The following is a 20608-nucleotide window of genomic DNA, read 5'->3' on the forward strand; positions in this document are numbered from 1 at the left end:
TACAGCTGAGGTAAGGTTATTGCATGTAGCATCTTAATATATATTTTATCTCGGAGTTATATATATAATTCATATTTATTGGAATAGTTTATTAATATGTCCAAGGTGAGTCAGTTGACCCTGAAAACCTCCATGTTGGGCTTTCTAACTGAAGCTAACAAGGCCACTCATCTGGTGCCATTAATGCAGCCAGTGCTACAAAGATCGGTGTTAGCACATCAAGTGTGCACTGGGATTTTCTCTTACCCTCTCTGTCTGTCTTCTTTGTTAGTGCAGACATGGTGTAGGTAGGAAGGCCAGACCAGGACAATGATACCTATCAGGACAAGACAGAGCTTACTATTGAGAAATATAGTTAATTTTTGTAATTCTCAATATTCATTTGCTTATACTAGTAAATAATTTTGGGAAATTATTTAGAGTTTCATCAAAGTCCAGGGTTTTTCTTATAAAGTCTGTTGATATGGACAAGCCTCATTTTACAATACATTAAAATAAAAAGTTTACGTATTCTTAGGTGTAGTTCCATAGATCTGTAATTCGGTTCTCTGTCTGTAGGGAGGGAGAAAAAATTAAAACCAGGAAGTCAGAAAAGAGGTATTTACTTAATTGTTCAACATCTTTGTCAGTGCCATGGACAGAGGCACTGAGTGCACCCTCAGCAAGTTTGCTGACGACACCAAGCTGTGTGGTGCAGCAGACAGGCTGGAGGGAAGGGATCCATCCAGAGGGACCTGGACAGGCTGGAGAGGTGGGCCCAGGCCAACCTCATGAGGTTCAACAAGACCAAGTGCAGTGTCCTGCATCTGGCATGATCAGAGGGCTGGAGCAGCTCTGCTGTGAGGACAGACTGAAAGAGCTGTTCAGTCTGGAGAAGAGGAGGTTCCAAGGTGACCTTCTTGTGGCCTTCCAGTAGCTGAAGGAGGCCCATGGCAGGGGGGTTGGAACTAGATGATCACAGTATCACAGTATCATCAAGGTTGGAAGAGACCTCATAGATCATCAAGTCCAACCCTTTACCACAGAGCTCAAGCTACACCTTTTCTCTTGTACTCATTGTGGAGGAAAATCTGCAGCCCTGGGGTCTGCATATGCTTCCCTGCCTGCCATGAATCCTCATGCCAGTGATGCATGGTAGGAGTTTCCTTAGGTGGGCTGTGGACACACAGCTGCCTGATTTCCTCCTGCTGCTTCCAGCAACGGGTGAGAGGCGAGTAGAAGTGCAGCTGTAGAGGCTGTCCCCTTCCTTTCTCTCCATCTCCCTCCTTCCAGCACCACCTCCCCTTTCCCACCCACTCTGGGCCTTTCCTGCCCCACCCAGCAGCCTTTTATCCTCCAAACCCAGAGCAGCTGGGTGCTGTTGGAGTCTCCTCCCACCCCAGGTGTCACCAATTAGCCCTCCCTGCTCACTCCCCTTTATAATCGGCCCCAGGAGAGGCAGAAGCCTCAAGCTTGCCCAAGTGGGCAGAGGGATCCTCCTCCTGGCATCGCTGGTGAGTGCCCATGGTGCATCCTGGGTGAATGGGAGTGGGATCTAAAGGCTGGGGGGCCTGGTGGCCCCCCAGCCAGGCAGGGCTAGGCTTGCTGCTTACTCTGATGTCACTGACCTCACTCACAGGTGCTGGTTGGGCTTTCTTCCTTAGTCTGAGCTCCTCTCTGTTTAGCTGCTTCTTTTTGCTCACTCCTGATGAGCTGAAGGACTTGGCTGAACAGGAAGCTCCTGGGGGAGCAGCTTTGTGTTGTCATGAAGTGTTTGGAGAAGCAAGTTTTGGCTGGAGTGAAATCCTTGTGGTCCCTTCCAACCCTGACTGCTTCTATGATTCTATGAATTGTTATAATAATAATCCTTCAGGTAATATTTTTAAACTTAGATGTAAAGATGAGAGGAAGAGTTTGGGCTCAGTGCTTCTCCCATATGAACTCAGTGTGAGAGCAGATTGAGGAAGATGCTGTGGCAGCAATCCTGTCACTGTCCAACTTAAGCCAACTCACAGCAAAAAAATCTCCTTTTTTTATTAGAAGTTCTCATTTCTAATTTGCTCTTTTGTTTCTGAACTTTGGAGGGCATCCTAGAGTTCAGAGTTGATATTAATCCAATCTCAGCGTTATTAAAGGGATAGATTATTTGACTGTTCACATTCATAATTAATGACAAAGGTGTCTAAGAGGGCACTATGCTTAATTAATGATTTCTGTAGTTTGAAAGAAAAAAAAAAAGGTTTTGAAAGAAAATGTGACATCAGAGCCTCTAACGCCTATCATTGAGAAGCTAATTAGAACAGAAAGAAAATTATCCAAGGCTGGATGCACTGTTAAGTGGAGAGTGATGTGAGTAGGCTCCAGCTTCTTGCGTCTGCTTAGTGACCAGATCTGATACTGGCAGTATCCCTAGTCTGAAGCAACGAATAGCTTTGTGAAACTGCTCAGCTATCCTTTCCCCTTTTCCTTCATGAGTCCAGCCTTGCAGTCTCCAGCCTCTCAAATATAAATAGTATTGGAAATGTGAAGAACATAACTGCTGTTATGAAATATGAGTGGCAAAGTCTCCTTGTTGTTTTTCCAACTGGCTGTGGATGCACTCACTCATAGGAGTGATGCATTCATAGGTTGTAGGAATAGTGGTGTTTTCTGTATGTCTGTTCCATATAGGCCAGATTTTTGGGTTGAAGTCATTCTGTCTATTCAGAAATCATACTTGAAAAAGATGTTGCTTCTTAAAGCTAGCAAGTTAGTGATATTTTAATTAAAAAATAATATTTTCATTTAAAATATTGAAATTAAAATAAATTTGTTCAGAGTGAGCCTTGGTAATTCAGTAAGGTCCTGCACAACTTCTCCCATGAGTTAACCTTTTATTTTTTTAATTTATTTTTCCGTAGTGATCCACTCAACAAAATCTTATGAATTTACATGAAGTCCTAGAGGAAAATCATCCTGCTCACAAACCAGGAGCAGGGAAGGGAGGCTGAGGGAGGTTATTGGTGTCAGAAAGGCAATGATGTGACCCTGAGAAATGTCAAGTTATAAAGACAGAGGAAAGTTGTGCTAGTTTGAGGCAAATTGGAATATTTTAATGAGAAAATTAGATTATAGGCTGTGAAAAGGAAACAGTGATGACTACTTCATTCATAGACTTGCTGAGATGCATAAAAAAAAGAACACCAAACAGATAAGGCAGAGCGGGAGAGTCAGTGTGTGTGTCTGTCTCAGTTAGTGCCTTGGGCTGCTTCTGTGTAACTAATCCTTCTGCTTTCTAATCCCCCTTGCCGATCCTCTAACCTCTCCTTGCACATAAGGTGAACTCTGGGATAAAGTAGAAGGATGGAAAGAAGGTGGAAGGATATTTAGAAGCCCCTCCTGGGGACTTGGATTTCTTGGAGGGGTGTTGTGTTTCTGTATGGCTTTTAAATCATGTATTTCTGTATATAGCTGTAAAGATTGCAAATATCTGCTTGTATTTGTGCTAAGCTGTAAATATAAAGCATCATTCCTTAACTTGCAGCTGGCTGAGTTTAGTCTGGGTGATTTCATAAGAGTTGGGGAGCAGGTAACTTCCAAACCATCACAGAGGTGGTAAAAGAAGTTTGAAATGGTGTATGAAGAGCTTATTCTTTCTGTACACTTTGACTGTTCCAGGTCTAAACAATGGTGACAGACATGGTAGTATCATTGCACAAGATGGATATTAACTTATCTAACTTAGTGGCTCTTGAACTTTCTGCCACACAACTTTCTTTTCAGTCCTTCTATACATGTGAGATAAGGCTGTTGCTCAGTGCTTTCAGTAATGAGGATAGGACAGGCAGTTGGGACTAATAGGTTGAAAACTCATTTGTTTTCCTCTCACAAAGGCGCTTTTATCTTTCCCAATTCAGAAAACCAGTAGGCAGAATTTTTTTATAGTGTTTTTGTCTTTCATATATCTCCAGAAAAAACAAACGATGAGCGTCAGATCACTTGCCACCTGGGAAAAATTAATCTTTGTAAAACAAACCTACCAAAAATATTCTTTATAAAGCCACTCCATACAAAAATTGTGTGAAATGAACAAGCAGAGTTCCCCGCAGGTAAGATAGGTCTATATAATTGAGATCTGACACATACTGAATATCTCTAAAAATAATTTAATCACAGTCTGATCAAAGTTTCATAAAACAGATAGTGCTTTACATTTGCTGAAGGCTTATGACAGTTAATTATAATTTTGATTATACCACAGTGCTTTAGGCTTCTTTATGTGCTCCTCTTATTAGATAAAAGTAGTTTACTTTTATTTTGCTTTGATGGGTTGCCACTAGAGGACAGGTACCTGGTGCCTCTCATTTGGGTGCATATGTTCAGTAATGTCTTTGGGTAACAAACATGTCATCAACATATGTGTGTATATATACAAAATATTATTATTTTACGTGTATCACATAATTTATAGACTGATTATGTGTGTTTAGTCAAAATATACAAAATTAAAACAGCTGTGTTATACTTTTGGTTAACCAAACCTAGCAAGCATTTTGTTTGATGGCACTTCAGTTTCTTTATTGCGAAGTTGAATGCAACCATCTAGTTCTGAAATTAGTTTCATATAAGGGATTTAAGCTTTGGCAATGCTTTTCTGTGTGGGAAATTGAAAATGTTTTTGTTTTTCAAGTATGCAGTCGGGTATTAAGGGTGTAGATCATTGTTAATAACAGTAGCTTACTCCTGTCTCTCATCTCACCTTGTAACCAATACTCTTGTGTATGGCATAGATGTAGTTATGAGATGAAGACTTTGCATGAGGAAAAAATGGTGCTACTAATGCTTAGAAAGTGCTGACTTCCTGATTAAATGATAAAGTCATTACTGAATATGATACATAAGATGTGATAATAATAGCATAAATCATAGTGTTATTAAAGACTGCTGTAATGGAGAGTATTAATTAATGCAAGATGGGATTTTTTCAAAATTAATATTGTTCATTAATTTTGATATACAGGACTTCCTCACCACCCACCCATTAATTTTTAGTAATATTTAGGTTCTTTGCAGTGGTCATGAAAACATTATATAAAGGAATAACTGGATTTGGAACAAATAACTAGCAATAATACATTAAACTCACTTGAACTGGAAGAGAAGTTCTTGCAGTCAGCATACCACTTTCCCACTAGATGGACTCAAGAGGCTCCTTTCTGTTTAAGACAGAAGGCTCGGATTTAATTAGATTCAATTACATAGTTTGCCACAGATTTGCTAAAGAGGCTTTTCACTACTTACTGACAAAAAAGTTATTTCTTGACTTGCAGAGCTAACTACAGATTTTAGACAACACCCGTACTTGCAGAGAGTTTCATCGGTGGCTTCTTAACCGTTCCTGTCTTCCCAGGCTCTTAGCGGGGGTGCTGGGAGAAAGCAGACAATCTTTGACCTGGTCCTGGTTCCTCTTGGCTCCAGACTCAGCAAGGAGGCTTGCAGAGGGGCAGGCAGGATGTCTTGTGGATGTGCAGTCTTGTCAGAAGACTTGCAGGTGTCATGCTGGCTAAGCAAGCCTATGGCGTGGAGGCATTTGGTGCCTATTCCTGGTAAACTCGAAGTAGTTTCTAGGCAGACATGCGCCTAAAGTATCAGCATTTGTTACTTTATAGCAGAGCTAGCTTTATCTTAGCAAACATAATGCTGTAGAGCATGGCAGGATGCAATAGCAGTGAGGCAGACCACTGCCAGATGCAGAGAGCACGTTAGGGCAGAAACAGTGGCAGCAGCAACAAGCAGTAAGCACATTGCATCTACCTGCTCTCTCTTTTATCAATGTAAGCTGAGTCTAATGGGCCTTTGGACACAGTAGCCAATCAGAATGGTGGTTAGCCAAGCTTAACCATATTTGGTGAAGTCAGGGCTTGCTTTTACCTTTTAGGGCAGAACATGAACAGGTGTATAAATATGTGAGGGTACCCTGTAAACAAATTTGGACAGACATGGTGGCACTAGGCCCTTTTGTCTTCATTTCCAGCAGTTGCTGGACAGAGAAGCAGAAAAAAAACATGATTGGGCAAGTCAGGATGTGTTTAGGCCTATTTTGGCCCACTTTGGCCCTCCACAACAACTGGTAGTTGAGAAATCAAGTGTTAGGATAAGCTAATGGAGGAACTATGGTATCTGCTATGCTGAAATATCATTACTATGATACCAACTTGTTAAGCCAGCAGGAAAACCCATTAATATCCCTTATATTAAAGCATGTAAGACCATCCTCTGAAAGTAAAATTAGACTTACCAAAGGGCTATTGAATTTGATGTGAACAACATGATATTTGAGGGCTGCTGACTACAGACTTAGATTCTTAAGACGCCAGTCAGGCTGCTAAACCCAAATTAAGCATCACTGGCATTAAAAAAAAAAGGAAAAAAAATCTCATTTCAGCTACTGAAATTCTTTTGTGGTGCCAAGAGTCCCTCAACACTGAATTTACTGCCAGGACATGTATAGAGCTGCCTAAGTCTTTAATTGCCTGTTTTTTGCCGTATCCTTAATCTGTGAGAGATGAAAAATAAGGCATTTTCTGACTTTATCTATCTTGCACGGCTTGAACCAGGAGATGATCAGAGTGTACTGCGTGTGTAGTTGTGATTTTGTGCCTTAGAAGGCAATGACTAAGAAATAGAAAAAGGGCTAGAAATGCTTGGAGGAAAGAATTGCTTTAGCAGTCACAAAAGGCAGTAGCTCCTAGAAGCAAGACCAGGAATTAGGTTGTGTGTGACATGTGGGAAACTGAAACTTCTGTCACATGAAAATAATAATGACATTTTTTAGGATCTGCAGGATATGAGGTGTTGTTTGATAGTTTCCAGAAATGATGAAAGGTGGAAGTTAGATGTTAGACACAAGTTTGTAAAAAAATAATTATGTAATCCTAAACAAAGCGCAGCAGTGAAGAGTTTTTTTATATGAAAACTGAGACAGATCTTATGTACATTGTACCTGAAAAATCAATAACGTGCCAGTGGAAAGGAGGACATCAAGTGTTATTCAAATTAAAAATAGCATCAAAGACATTTCTAAAAATACTTTGACTTTATTCCAACTGCAACCAACAGAGTTGATAGACACCCATCCTTCTTTCAGGGCAGAAAAACCTCCTGTTCAGAATCAGTTACAACTTTCTAGGAAAAACTTGTTAAGGTTTTAGGTTTGTTTCCAGACCAGGATTTCCACCTAAATAAGGGGGTTTGGAAAAGAGAACACACTGCTTATTGTTGTCTTGACATCAACTAAAGTCTAATGTTGCCTGAGAGAGTTCTAATTGTTTTCATTATTTTCTCATTGACCATTCATTTTGCCTTTCCAAAGAACTCCATGCAAATTTATTCTGTCACCTTGTAATACTGCTGAATTAGCTCTCAATGTGTTAAAAATAGCTGGACTTTGGTTAACTTCCAATTCCTCAGAATCTCTATAGATCCAACTAAACTAGTCATAGTATCAAATTTTATTTGCTGCAACATTTTGTACATTCTGATGAAGTGGCTGGGATAGAATTTTCCTTTCTCTTTCATAATCGCGTTACTGTGCATTTTAATGTGTTTTTCAATGACCACAATGTCTGCAAGATCCTCCAGTATTTGTACATTATAATTCACTACAATTTTATCTGGGCTTTCTTATATTTGATACCTTGCAGAACAACCAGAACAAGCTAAAGCTCACAATGATACCACTAATTTATGTTCACTCTGGACAATTTAGTAAATCCAATTACAATAAGACTAAATGTTGCTGGGGCTTGGCCACATACCACGCACTCTGGACTGACAACTCTGCTACCATCTGTCTTTTTTTTTAAACGGGTTTTTAGGAGAATATTTTTTTTCTTGCACATCCATAAAACTCTCAGTTTCTCTTCACAGTTCTTATCTGACAGCCCATTTATAATTAGTGACAATCTCTTTTCTACTTTTCCCAAAACCCCATGCAGGTCTTTTTCTATCAATTTATGTCCATGTACATCTATTTGCTGCCTGACTAATGAATTTTCTTAGTAGGACTGTATTTCTCACTTAGTTTTGAAACTGAATCCAGCAGCTTCTAGCCCATGTTTTTTTTTATACAATTACACACCTTCTTTCACAGTATCTTCTTCCAAAGTATGTTTTTCAGGCCACTTCCTTTATACATCACTGTTCCTATTCTGCTGTCTATATATGTTACCATGAATACCAGAACTGAACAAGGACAGTGGGAACCAAAGTTCAAACACACATTGACTTACTGAAGTCTGTTTGGTTAGTTCAACTTTGCTTTCAACAGACTCTGTAAGTCCTAAAGTATTCTTTCTGGAGTCTTTACCTCTTATTATGAACTTTTTGCCCCTCAAGAATACTTAAAAGCTTTCAATTTCCAAATTGATGTTCTATGACTCCTTTTTGTTCTGCTACTGCTGTAACATTTGTGCAGTTCATTTAAGCATCTTAAGACCATTAAAATAAAATAAATAAATACTGTATACACCTGTAAGAGAAAGGCAATGAAGAATTAGAATAAGAAAATACTATTAATTTAGCTTCTGTTATCTGACACTTCACCTTTATATGCTAGGGAAGGTATACTGTAGCTATTACATATAAATGCCACCAACACTCTATACATGTTCATTATTTCAGCTGCTCTTAAATGCACACATGATGCACTAATTATGTATCTTCATATTATCTATTCAACATACATGAAAGGGTTTCCACTTTCTTCAAAATAATTTACTAGTTCCCACTCTCTGACAGTCCTTAAATATTCTTCTCATGAGTTCTAGTGCTGAAAGAAACCCCATTATGTTAAGATAAACAAACCCCAAACAGCTCACTGATGAATCTGATTTCTGTGTTTTAAGCTTTTACCTTCCATTATGTCTGTCCTCTGTCATTCTACTGAGCATTTCTTCTTTCCTATTCACTCCTGAAGCACTATAAAAGCTTTACTTTTACTTCAGTATTCACAAAAAAATCTGTTGCCATATTCTCAGTCTCCTTGTCAAATGAGCAGAAAAGTATCCAAAGATTATTTCCAAATACTGCTGATTCACCATTTTTATTTCTGCTATTCATGTCAATAGCTTCAACTTTACTCAGTTTCAGCGATATTACAGTAGGAAGTTTAACTTTTTTTTCCTTGTTCTGACTTGCCACTTTCTCTTTTATTTCAGCCACTAGATCTCATCACTCATCTTTTTGATGACTGAGTCATTTCTTTCCCATGACATTCTCTAATACTGCTTTATAATCAGGACACTACCACCCTAGGCTGTCTTACTAATTTATTATATTTTAGAAGTCACTTTTTCTGGTAATAGATTAATAGTTTAACAGACTCAGTACATGGTAACACACGAGAAAATGTCCTTCTATTTTGTTTAGCATTCAAATATTTTCTCTAGCAAATTGTGATAATTTCTTTTCCTCTTTCCTCTCATTGGTTTGGTTAATTAGAATGGTCACCTACATTTACAAATTATTCCTTTAGTAAAGTTGCCAGCAGCAACACACAATCTTTTGATGTTCTTGTAGTTACGTGATGGTGAGCTACTCCCACTTCAGTAGTGCAATAAAACCTGCCAGGCTGTATATTCAAAGCAACATCTTTATGATTTACATTGGCATTTTAATTAGATTCTACTTCACTATGTTGAGAATGATGTCTTAAGTGTGCAGTATTCTTGCTTCTAGATCCTTTGGTGGTTTTGTTGTATCATTAACCTAAAACCAGAGTCTAATAGTGGATCACAAATTGCATTCTTCTATGGAATGCAGAGAACTAAGTATCTCTGACTTAGAGAGGGAAAAGTATCTCTGACTTAGAGGGAGAAAAAAATCCACCATACAGCTATAGCCAGATAAAAGTGAGAATATGTGAGGAAAGGAATTCTGCAGTGACCATGATTAGTGAAGAAGGAGGGTAAGGAGACACTTCGGGCATGCTAGAGATTACCCTTCAGGCTATGGTGAGGACCCTTCTGTTCCCCTTCACCCCATGGAGGTTTGCATTGGAGGGGATATCCACTTGCAGTGCATGAAGAACCCCACACTGGAGCAAGTGAATGCCCACAGGAGACTGTGCCCCTGTGGGAAGCCTAAGCTGAAGCAGGGTCCTGGCAGAACTTGTGGACATTTGGAGCGAGGAGTACATGCTGTAGCAAGTTTGCTGGCAGGACTCATGGTGCCATGGTGGTCCCATGCTGGAGCAGTCTGTTCCTAAAGTACTGTACCCCACAGAAGGGACCCATTCTAAAGCAGTTATTGAAGGACTGTAACCTACAGGCAAGACTCATGGTCCTCTGGATGATCTCTGTATCTCCAGGACATCCCGTCCTGGCAGGAAACTTTCAGATGTAGGCAGAATGTCTTGTGATGTGCAGTCTTAGCCTGCATAGCCAGTGTGACATCATGCTAATTGTGTGGAGGCATTTAGAGACTCTCCTGGTAAACTCAAGACAATGGAGTTTCCAGGCAAACAATAAGGCAGTAAGCAATGGCAGCAGGCAGCAGCAGGCATGAATACAATGGCAAAGCATGTTGTTAAATTGTGTCACTTTTTATCAATGTGGGCTGAGACTAATGGGCCTTTGGACACAGAGTAGCCAATCAGAATGGCAGTGATCCAAGCTTGACTGTATTAGGTGAAGCCATAGGCTTGCTTTATCCAAATTTGGGAAAAGCATACGCCTCACACGAGGAGGCACAAGCTAAGCCTGAGTACCTTGTTTACCCCAGGAGAAAAACGTGCCTGGGCAAGCCCAGACGGGTATAAGCCTATTTCTGGCCCATCAGACCTGCCATGACATTTGGCTTCTGCAGTCCAATTTAAGCAAAGAAAGTGAGAATATGTAGCCAGTTAACAAAGGACTGAGGTCTCTTAGCTAGATGTGTACACAAATTAAATTTTTCAGTCTGAGAAGATGTTAGTTTGCACATGAACTTAACTCTGGCACCATATACAAATTTTCATGGGCATATGAAACCAACGTTTTAGGCTCAGAACATGAATTATCTTAGTCGATCATGATGAACCAGATGCCAAAGCCATGTCTGAGTAACTGCATTCTGTTTCTTTCACTGCTCTGGAAAACTTTGAGTGCATGATCTGTGTTTGTGCTGCTAGGAGTGGCCATTTGATTTTTTCTGTTTTCCTTCATGAAAAATAAAAGTCCCTGCGTGTAACAGACACACCAGAAGAGATGACAGAAGACCAAGTACTACCTGCTGTGGAGGGATGTAGCCTGCAGCTCTGCGTTAAACAAAGCTGCTGCTCTATAAATGAAAGTGAAAACTGGGATCAAACTTTATCTGTATTTGTGCCTTGTATGGTTCATTTGGGACAGATATTTTTAGTTAAGACTCAAGGCTGGTTAGGGACCTAGCTATAGACAAACTTGGCAACATAATCAAACCCATAGATAACTTTACAGAGTAAGTTATATTCTCTAAAGAAGACTGAGTAGGAAGAACTACTCTTATTTAAGTTTCTTAAGATCATTTCAATTTATACTTTAAATATTTCTGACAAAATACACTTATTTATACACTAAATGTATTTTTATGCTACACTTTATCCTGACAGGACCTAGGGAGCTGCTACTCAGACATTCTGATTTAGTTACTGTAAGTTTGATTTCCATATTGCTGGTTGGCAGGTTGTATTGGAACACTGCCTTATATTCCATTGTATCCTACTTCAAAATGACCCAGCTCAAGGTGGTTTTTTTTGTATTGTTGTTGTTTTTTTTTCAGAGCACAAATATTTTATGAGTATACTGACTGTGGCAATAGCCTGGGATGATTTCTGAGATGCAGGGCTCTTTGGTCACACAGGGCCAGTCTGAGAAAGCTTTCATGTGTGAGAAGTGGGGAATGAAAAAGAGGAAAGGCAGGCTGGCAGTAAATAGCAACTGCCAAAAGAGAGAGGAGTTCTGCAATATTTAAAATGAGAGTTTTTCACTCGGCAAATGTATTCTTCAGCAGTGCACGAGGTTTTCCTGACAGTTTGGACTTTATCCTATGAGGCCATAAAAAATGAGCTTCAAAAGTCTTCACAGCAATGAAATCATCAGTCTTTGCTCAGTTCTATCATGGTATTTTATAAATATTCTGAGAAGCTGCAAAAGCCACCTCACTGTTATTGTACCTGGTGGAGCTAGTGAACCAGCTGGAGAGCCTATGTGGGTTTGGGAATCAGTGCTTTTCATGAGTTTGTTCTCTCAAAAAATATTCTAAGATGACTGTCTCTTTACAGTCACCACCAGCTTTGTGATAATTTTTGACCTCTCCTTTGTAAACATCTGTAAAAATTTGACAGAGGGATGGACTGCAGAGCTTCTGAAAATACTAAGTAGTACCAAAGTAATGACTGGATCCAAAGTAGTTTAAAATGAAAAGTTTATAGGCAGGTTAGAAAATACAACAGAAGCAGCCCACCTCTTTTCCTAGCATTGAAAGAATAATTTTTAGTTTTAAAAAGCAAGTATTATTTGGATTTTTATATTCACTGAAAGGTTATTGGGAAAGCAGATTTAAAAATCAATGTTATAATCTCCCCCTCAAAACACATGTATACTTTAGGAAGAAACTGTGATTCCTGAGAAGCAGCATTGCTTCAGTGTAGTCTGTGGTTGCTTTAAGGTAAAACAAAATAGACTTTGTAAATACAGGAATATTTACTGTCAAAGCATTCTTCAAAGGTACTGTCTTCCTTGTTCAGTCTTATAACTATCAAAATATGTAGATAAATATCAAATATTCGTTTCATTCTTCCTTTTCCATGCCACTGTTGAAGAGAAAACTATCTGCAATCCACATCCAGAAGAGTATCCAAGTCACAACCCGGAGATTCCACCTTAGTTAAATAGTAATATTTTTTTATTTGAATCACAGTACTGTTGGTGAGTGAGTCTCTAAATGAGCCTTAGCACCAGGTAGTAGTTAATTAACGGAATTGATTGTCCCTGAAAAGAAACTGCATTTTCTTAAACCAAAATTATCTTAAAGGAGAGGATAAGTTTAGATAATTTGAACAAATTGTAATTATCTACTGCTATGTACCTCTGGGTGTAAGTGAATGATTATTTTTAATGACTTTTCTCCTTTTCAATGATTATTTAGATATTATTTAGTCATCTCTCCTCATAGCATATGCAAATTATATTCTTTCACAATGATGACATTATAATTAAGAAAAGAAGTCACATTCATATCATCCTCTGTATATTTTGACAAAGCACAATTAAAAGCTTTCTGTGGGGAACAATAAAACAAATGAAAGAAAATGTCCCACCAAATATTTCCCCTTTGGTGTCTCCTGTTAATATTTTTATGAGCCTCTTAAGCTTATCTAAGAGATTTTTAATGCAGTAGGGTATGTTATTAGGTTTGTATTTTTTTTTTTCACAATATCATACATTTCAGTCTTTATCACAGTGGGAACAATAAAATAACAGACCACAATGCATTAGCATCATAAAGAAAATGTAATAAATGGCTTTATAACTGTAGTAAAAGTTGCATGAGCACCAGCAGCTGTAACAGAGATGTTGCTACAGCAGCATTTTATGACCTGATAGCACTCAGTGGGCTGATAATATTATGTGTGTGTGTGTGTAATGCCAGCAGTTTCCAATGCCTAGATTTCAATTCAGATAAATAATTGAAAGCACTTTTAGACTTTTCCATAAATTGTTTAATAAGAGATCAAATCTTTCCTCCCTGTAGTGGAAAATTAAAGAGTTTTTACAGGGATGATGAAACTTACTATTATCTGCAGAAAGAGAGGGTATTGTTTTTATTTTTATTTTTTTAATGTGGTTGTTGGATGTAAAATACATTTGAAGGAGCTCTTGTTGGTTTTGTTTCTGAGTACCAGTGATAGAAACCTACCGTTTCCATTTCCTGGTATTTGAAGACAAGGGCTATAATAATATGATTTAGTAAAATACTTTGAATATGATAGTAATCATGACACAATGTGTCTGTATTTCTGGAATGAGTAAAGAACAGGAGGGCTGCAGAAGAGTCAATCTTCTGAAAATGATGGGATTGGTAATCATAGAGTAAAAATGTGCAATTCACCTGGGGTCCTCCAGCTTTTCTAAAAAAGGGGGGGGGAAGAAAAGATAACTATTTTCCTATCTCCTTCTCAGAAGAGATGAAATACAAAATGACTGCTGAATAAGTGGATGAAAAGATCATACAATGTACAGTCTGCAAATTAATTTATAGCACACAAACCCCACAATATTTTGGTTTTTTTGCTTGTTTATTTGTTTGTTGGTTTTGGTTTTGAATAGATTTTTTTGAAACTCTGTCTCACAAAGGAATTATTTGTCTTAAAAGAGGTGACTGATAGTGAGGGATATATATTACTTTAACTACCGAATGGAGTGCTTGTTTGGCACATAAGCCTGCTCTTTCTATTCTCAGCTTTTGAATGCTTACATGCTGACTAATGCAAAATTACTTGTTTGTCATATTGCTCCTTCTTTGACCATCTTGCTTCCTTTCAAACTGATAGAAGTGGAGCAACTTCAAAAGTGTAGATATTCTGAACTCCCATTTATTTCTCACTTGGAAATTTCATCTTTATGCTTTAGCCGCAGTTAAAAGCAGATGGTGTAGCATAAAAGACTAAATTCTCCAAGTGTTATTAATTTTCCTTGTCTTCCATCCTCTCAAAAAGAAAAATAATTTTAAAAAAAGGATTTTTATAGTCATCAGCAGAAAGTTATCAAGGTCACTTTAAAACAATTTTATCTTTGTATTCTGGAAAGGCTGAAAATACTTAGGTAAAGGATAATGCCTTATGAAGCAAAGAGTACAGAGAAAGAATGAGAGGACACTCAGAGGTAAAAGAGAAGGGAATTGAAATTTACATGTTGAATTCTTTTTGGAATGATTACTTTAATGTGCTTCTGAATTTTTATATTGTGAATGTTATAATAGATCAAATAGATCCTCTGAAAGGACTTCTTTATTATTTTAAACCTAAATGAATTAATATAGTAATAAAAAAGGATGGAAATATATTTTTTAAAAATTCATATATATGCAATGAAAAATCCACAGAATTAGTTTTGGATGAGTCTAATGCAGCTTTTGGTGAGGCAAAGCAATTCCTTCATGCTAATCAAATATAAGTATGTAGAGCCTGATCTCATGCACCTTCAGTTCGGTTGAAAGGTTTTTGCCTTCAAACTGGGACAAAACATAAGCTGCACATTCATCTTTTACTGTTTTCTCTTTGCAAAATAGAGAATCTAATTTAGTGAGAAAAAAAAAAGGATGTTATGACAGCTGGCTTATTGTGTTTAATAAGAACGTTAAATGGACAGTTAAGTTATTTAGTCTCATTTGCTTTTAAAAGAAAAGGATCTTCTGTTGCTGACAAGCTCTGTGAACAGTACTTGGTGAGAAGAACAGTATTGCAGTTACTTTCATTTCTGTTGGAGAGAGTTTGTTTCAGCTACATCTCTGCTACAGTATAAACTACAATTGCTTTAGAATTGACTATAGAGTCAGAAAATCTTTACTTTTCACAGGTCTACCACAAAGACTTTACTATTTTCAGTATCATTTTTTCCTTGTGTAATATGGAAACTAACACAAGTTACCCCATCTTCCTGACACCCACCCTTTAAGTATTTATAAGCATTGACAAGATTCCTCTTCGATCTTCTTTTTTCTAGGCTAAAAGGCCCCAAATCCTTCAGTCTTTCTTGGCAAGAGAGACGTTCTAGTTCCCTAATCATCTTCATAGCCCTTTGCTATGTGCTATCAAGCAGTTCCCTCTCCTTGAACTAGGAAGCCCAGAACTGGACACAGTACTCCAGATGAGGTCTCACCAAGGAAGAGTAGGGCAGAGCTTATCAAAGCCTTCTTGACGCACCCCAGGATGCCATTGGCCTTCTTGGCCATATGGGCAATTGCTGGCTCATGGTCATCCTATTTTCCCTCGGGACTTCAAGGTCTTTTTCCACAGAGCTGGAAATAATTGTGCTCTTCTGTCATGTTATACTTGTTGTAAAACAGGATAACAGAAAACTGCAGTTTATGTTGATTGAGCTTTAAGAACCGAGTACTAACTATTCATATTTCTCCAGCTAATTAAATCAGGTGAACATAGGTTTCACGGTTGAAAGTAGGTATTTAGATTAAATTTTAGAACACTTTAATTATAATGGTTGAAAGGATTCACAAAGGGCATGGTAAGAGATGTGTTTTCCAGATTAGGACTCTCAAGCTCTGTAATAAACACTGTATCCTCATTAAAAAGTTTATCTTAGTTTAATGGTTAAATATGGAAATACTATCAATTCAGTTTACCAACTTAGCATTAAAGAATTGTTCTTGTGTCTTGTCAGAGAATGGGAAGATCTAAGACAGCTAAAGCTGCTAAGCAACATATAATGACAGGGGGAAAAACTCAACATAATTAGGGGCTTGCTTATATCCATTTTCCCCCCACTTCCTGGCTTATTTTCAGTCTGACTCTTAAGCATAACATATGAAGGCAATGCTGTTGGGATACTTTTCCTCCCCTTCCCCCCCCCACAGATGTTTACAGTGCTCAGTTTTCTTCAGCTGCACACAGCTTTCATACTGCTGACCATTGCTAGCTTTGTATAGGTAATTTCCTTGTAAGCACAATGTTAATGAAGTGGAAATGAATTCTGAATTTCCTCTGTAAGCTATTAGACAGTAGGCTTAGATAAATGATTTTTCTGTCCCTAGAGAAGTTCTTCTCCATCAGGGTGAAACTGATGCTTGGCTTCATCTATTTTCCTTCTGAAATTTGGTTTCTTTTTTCTGAGCTTGACTGTAAACACAGCTGTGTCTGCAGGAGCTTACACCTTGTGGGTCTGATGACAGATAAAGTGGTTGGGAAGTCTCTGAAGAGATGCTTTTAAAGCTGGTTTACTTTGTGAAAGAGAATAAGCAGATCCTGACAAGAGAACGGAGTATCCACAGAAAGTCTTTTGTGTCCTAAAGAAAGTATTGTAGTATTTCATGTTACATGTGTCTTTCCCAACTTTAGTCCCTGCTGACAGATAACCAAAGAACTTTTAACTATCAGCATTGTGTGAAGGAATACCTGCACTCACCATTTCACCCACTGCGTGCTGCAAACCCTGATTTTCCTTCCAGGTTGCAAGGACCTCTATGGCTACTATCTTAGTTTCCCTAGAAACCACCTCAGATTCATCCTCTGTATGTTGTACAGAACGAAATCACCTGGCTTTTTCTTTTGCTGAAAGAGACTGCTTAAGGTCTCTAAAGGTACTGGTGACAGAGCTGTCTTGACAGACAGACTTTACATAAGGCATACTTTGTTGGTTTTCTTTTTCTAAGAGGATATACCTTGATATTTGGAGCATGTCTTATTGTAAAGTTGTCCTTTGTATTTGGATTTTATTGACTACTGCTGTGGATAGGACAGGAGAAGTTCAGTTTATCTGCCAATAGCTAATACAGTTTGTATATGCATATCAGCATATTTGCCCCAGAATAACTAATGTTTTCATCAATTAGACTGTTTTAGGTTGTATCTCAACACATCTTTATCTTTTATTTCTGTGTTACTGTTTCTTTTCATGCAACACAAGGGTATTTGATATTTAATTTTCTGTTGACATTTTCTTTTTTGTAACACTTATGCATGTTATCATGCTGATTACAAAGTAATTAACGTAATTGAAAACAAAAAGCCTTTTCCTGAATTTAAAAATTATGAATTTCTATGATTCTCTGATTTTATATTTTCTTCTGCATGTGTGTATGCATACAATATATTTGCATTGTTTCCACATAGTGCACGGATAAGCTGTGGTGACAGCCAAATTGCAGAGAGCTCCAGCTCTGACTCAAGACACTGCAGATGCTGAAAAATGGTTCAAAAAGCCAATGAGGTGAACTCGTGGAAGGAGAATCGTTTAAGACTCTAAAAAGGTGAGAGCCACACCTAGAACAGGCTACTGAAAGCTGAGGGGGACATACTGGGGAAGTATCCCTGGATGTGTGCCCTGTTTGAATAATTTCCTTAGATGTCTCTATCAGCCAGCATCAGAGAAAGAATGCTGAAACTGCTGAATCTTTCATCTAAACCAATGTTCAGTCTGATGGTTTCGCACATTAATGTTACACTCCATTATGTGCAACTTCAAGGCTATTCCTTCCTTCTTTCACAAAGAAGCCATCTCTGAGAAATTCCGTAACATGTAATTTTAAAGAGAAGACAGCAACCTCCATTTGTTTTGTCTTGCATGCTTTTCTTCATTAGAGCAAAGATGTTGATTATACTCTAAAATTATCCTTTTCTCTACAATTACTATTCTGACAGATGCTAGTTTACCCTTGCAGGAACAAAACCAGCAACAAAATAAATGCATTAAATTGTGTCTAAAATCTGCTAAATTAATTGAGAACTACAGTTACTGAAGCAGAAAATAAGGTTGGATTTGAGTAACAAATGATGTCTGGCTAATGATACTGAACACCATTAAAGCAAGAGAGACACAGTTTTCCCCACATAGACTGATTGGAGAGTGGTTTAGAGTTGGCAGAAGGATGTGAGACTAGGTGCTGAGTGAGAAGAATGTTATTCACTGCAGAGAGCAGTTAGGGAAGTTCAAGAAAGAAGTTAGAAAGGAAGAGAATAACAAGCCCATGGGCCCTGATGAGATGTACCCAAGGGTGCTGAGTGGAATGGCTGATGTTATTGCTCTGCCACTCTCCATCATTTTTGCCAAATTGTGGCAGACAGGAGAGGTGCCTGAGGACTGGAGGAGAGAGCCAATGTCATTCCAGTCTTCAAAAAGGGCAAGAAAGAGGTTCCAGGGAACTACATACCAGTCAGCCTTACCTCCATCCCTGGAAAAATGATGGAGCAGCACCTACTGGAGGGCATCTCATGGCACTTGGAAGAGAAGAAGGTCATCAGGAGTAGTCAACATGCATTTACCATGGGGAAATCATGCTTGACTAAACTGATAGTATTCTATGATGCCATAACTGAATCTACCCATTGAGAGGACAGAGTGTCGGCCCAGCAAGATTGCTGATAACACCAAACTGGGAGGCTTAGCTGATGCAGCTGAAGACTGTGTGGCCATCCAGTGAGATTTGGACAGACTAGAGAGCTGGGCACAGAGGAACCAAATGACATTCAACAAGGACAAGTGCAGAGTCCTGCATCTGGGGAGGAATAATAAATTCCACCAGTACAGGTTGGGAGGTGATCTGCTGGAGAGCAGCTGTGTGGAGAGGGACCTGGGGGTCCTGGTGGATAACAAGTTAACCATGGCTCAGCAATGTGCCATTATGGCCAAGAAGGCCAATGGGATCCTGGGATCTATTGGGAAGACTGTGTCCAGCAAATCAAGGGAGGTTTTCCTACCCCTCAACTCTGCTCTGGTGAGACCTCATCTTGAGTACTGTGTTCAGTTTTGGGCTCCCCAGTTTAAGAGGGACAGGGATCTGCTGGATAGGGTCCAGTGGAGGGCTACGAGGATGATTAGGGGACTGGAGGTCATGGCTTATGAAGAGAGGCTGAGGGACCTGGGGCTTTTTAGTCTGGAGAAGAGAAGAACTGAGAGGGGATTTGATAAATGTTTATAAATATCTGAGGGCAGTGTGTCAGGAGGTGAGGGACAGGCTCTGCTCACTTGCTCCCTGTGATAGGACAAGGAGCAGTGGGTGTAAGCTGCAGTACAAGAGGTTCCACCTCAACACAAGGGGGAACTTCTTTACTGTATGGGTCACAGAGCACTGGAACAGGCTTTGCAGAGAGCTTATGGAGTCTCCTTCTCTGGAGACTAGACTTTTGAGGCCAGTATGGATGTGTTTCTGTGTGACCTGAGCTAGATTATTGTCCTGCTCTGTCAGGGGAGTTGGACTCAATGATCTCCTTGGGTTCCTTCCAACCTCTGACATCCTGTGATCCTGTGAAAAGAATCAAAGAGATAGAAAATAAAGAACAAACCAAGGTGAAAATTGAGATGATGCAAATCACCAATGTCAAGCATCCTTGAATTGACATTTCCAGAATGATGTGGTCTAGAAGCTGATGTGAAATAAAGATTTTTCATTATCATGACTGCCAGCAAAATGACCCAAGATTATAGCATCTGTTAGATATCTCTGTATTCCCCTGACCTCCTTCCCCAAAATGGTCATGGAAAACTGTATGGGCTTTTATTGTGTAAGACCAATTTGTTTTCTGTAATCTGTGCATACAGTGAGATAGCATCACAGATGTCTTTTATTTCAAACCTGATGCAGTCACAGCAAAGAAATCTTTGAGTATTTGCTCCTTCTTTAGCTTAAAGTTATGTGGCTGATTTTTCAGCCTCATTAGTTGGCTTAGCTCTAGAGACATGGATAACACTGCAAAATAGCCTCCTTGACTTGTCTGTAACTGAGCTGACCTTGCCTTCACTCATGTGTAGCACAGCAGGTTCTGGAGACAGAGCTCATGGTCCATTGCACTGCAGCAGAGAGAGTCTCAGGGAGCTCTTTCCCTGTGACCTATTGATTAGCATCTGTTCATTTGGGTACAAGATATAGATTGTGGGATAGGGAGACTGAAGCCCTGTGT

The 20608-nt window shown here is 38.9% G+C and overlaps 1 long non-coding RNA gene across 2 annotated transcripts in view; it reads left to right on the top strand.

Annotated features, from left to right (window-relative positions):
- The first annotated feature begins 1438 nt into the window (after nt 1–1438).
- The window catches only part of LOC135178223 (uncharacterized), a 29350-nt gene continuing 10180 nt past the window's right edge, over nt 1439–20608 (top strand). Inside the window, exons 1-3 of one of the 2 annotated variants that reach the window (XR_010303438.1) lie at nt 1439–1493; nt 3930–4067; nt 17825–17961. This is a non-coding gene — a long non-coding RNA (uncharacterized LOC135178223). The remainder of the gene's footprint in view (nt 1494–3929; nt 4068–17824; nt 17962–20608) is intronic. The other variant, XR_010303439.1, reaches the window with a different exon arrangement.

Source organism: Pogoniulus pusillus, chromosome 9 (assembly GCF_015220805.1).
Source record: "Pogoniulus pusillus isolate bPogPus1 chromosome 9, bPogPus1.pri, whole genome shotgun sequence".
Classification (NCBI taxonomy): Eukaryota; Metazoa; Chordata; class Aves; order Piciformes; family Lybiidae; genus Pogoniulus; species Pogoniulus pusillus.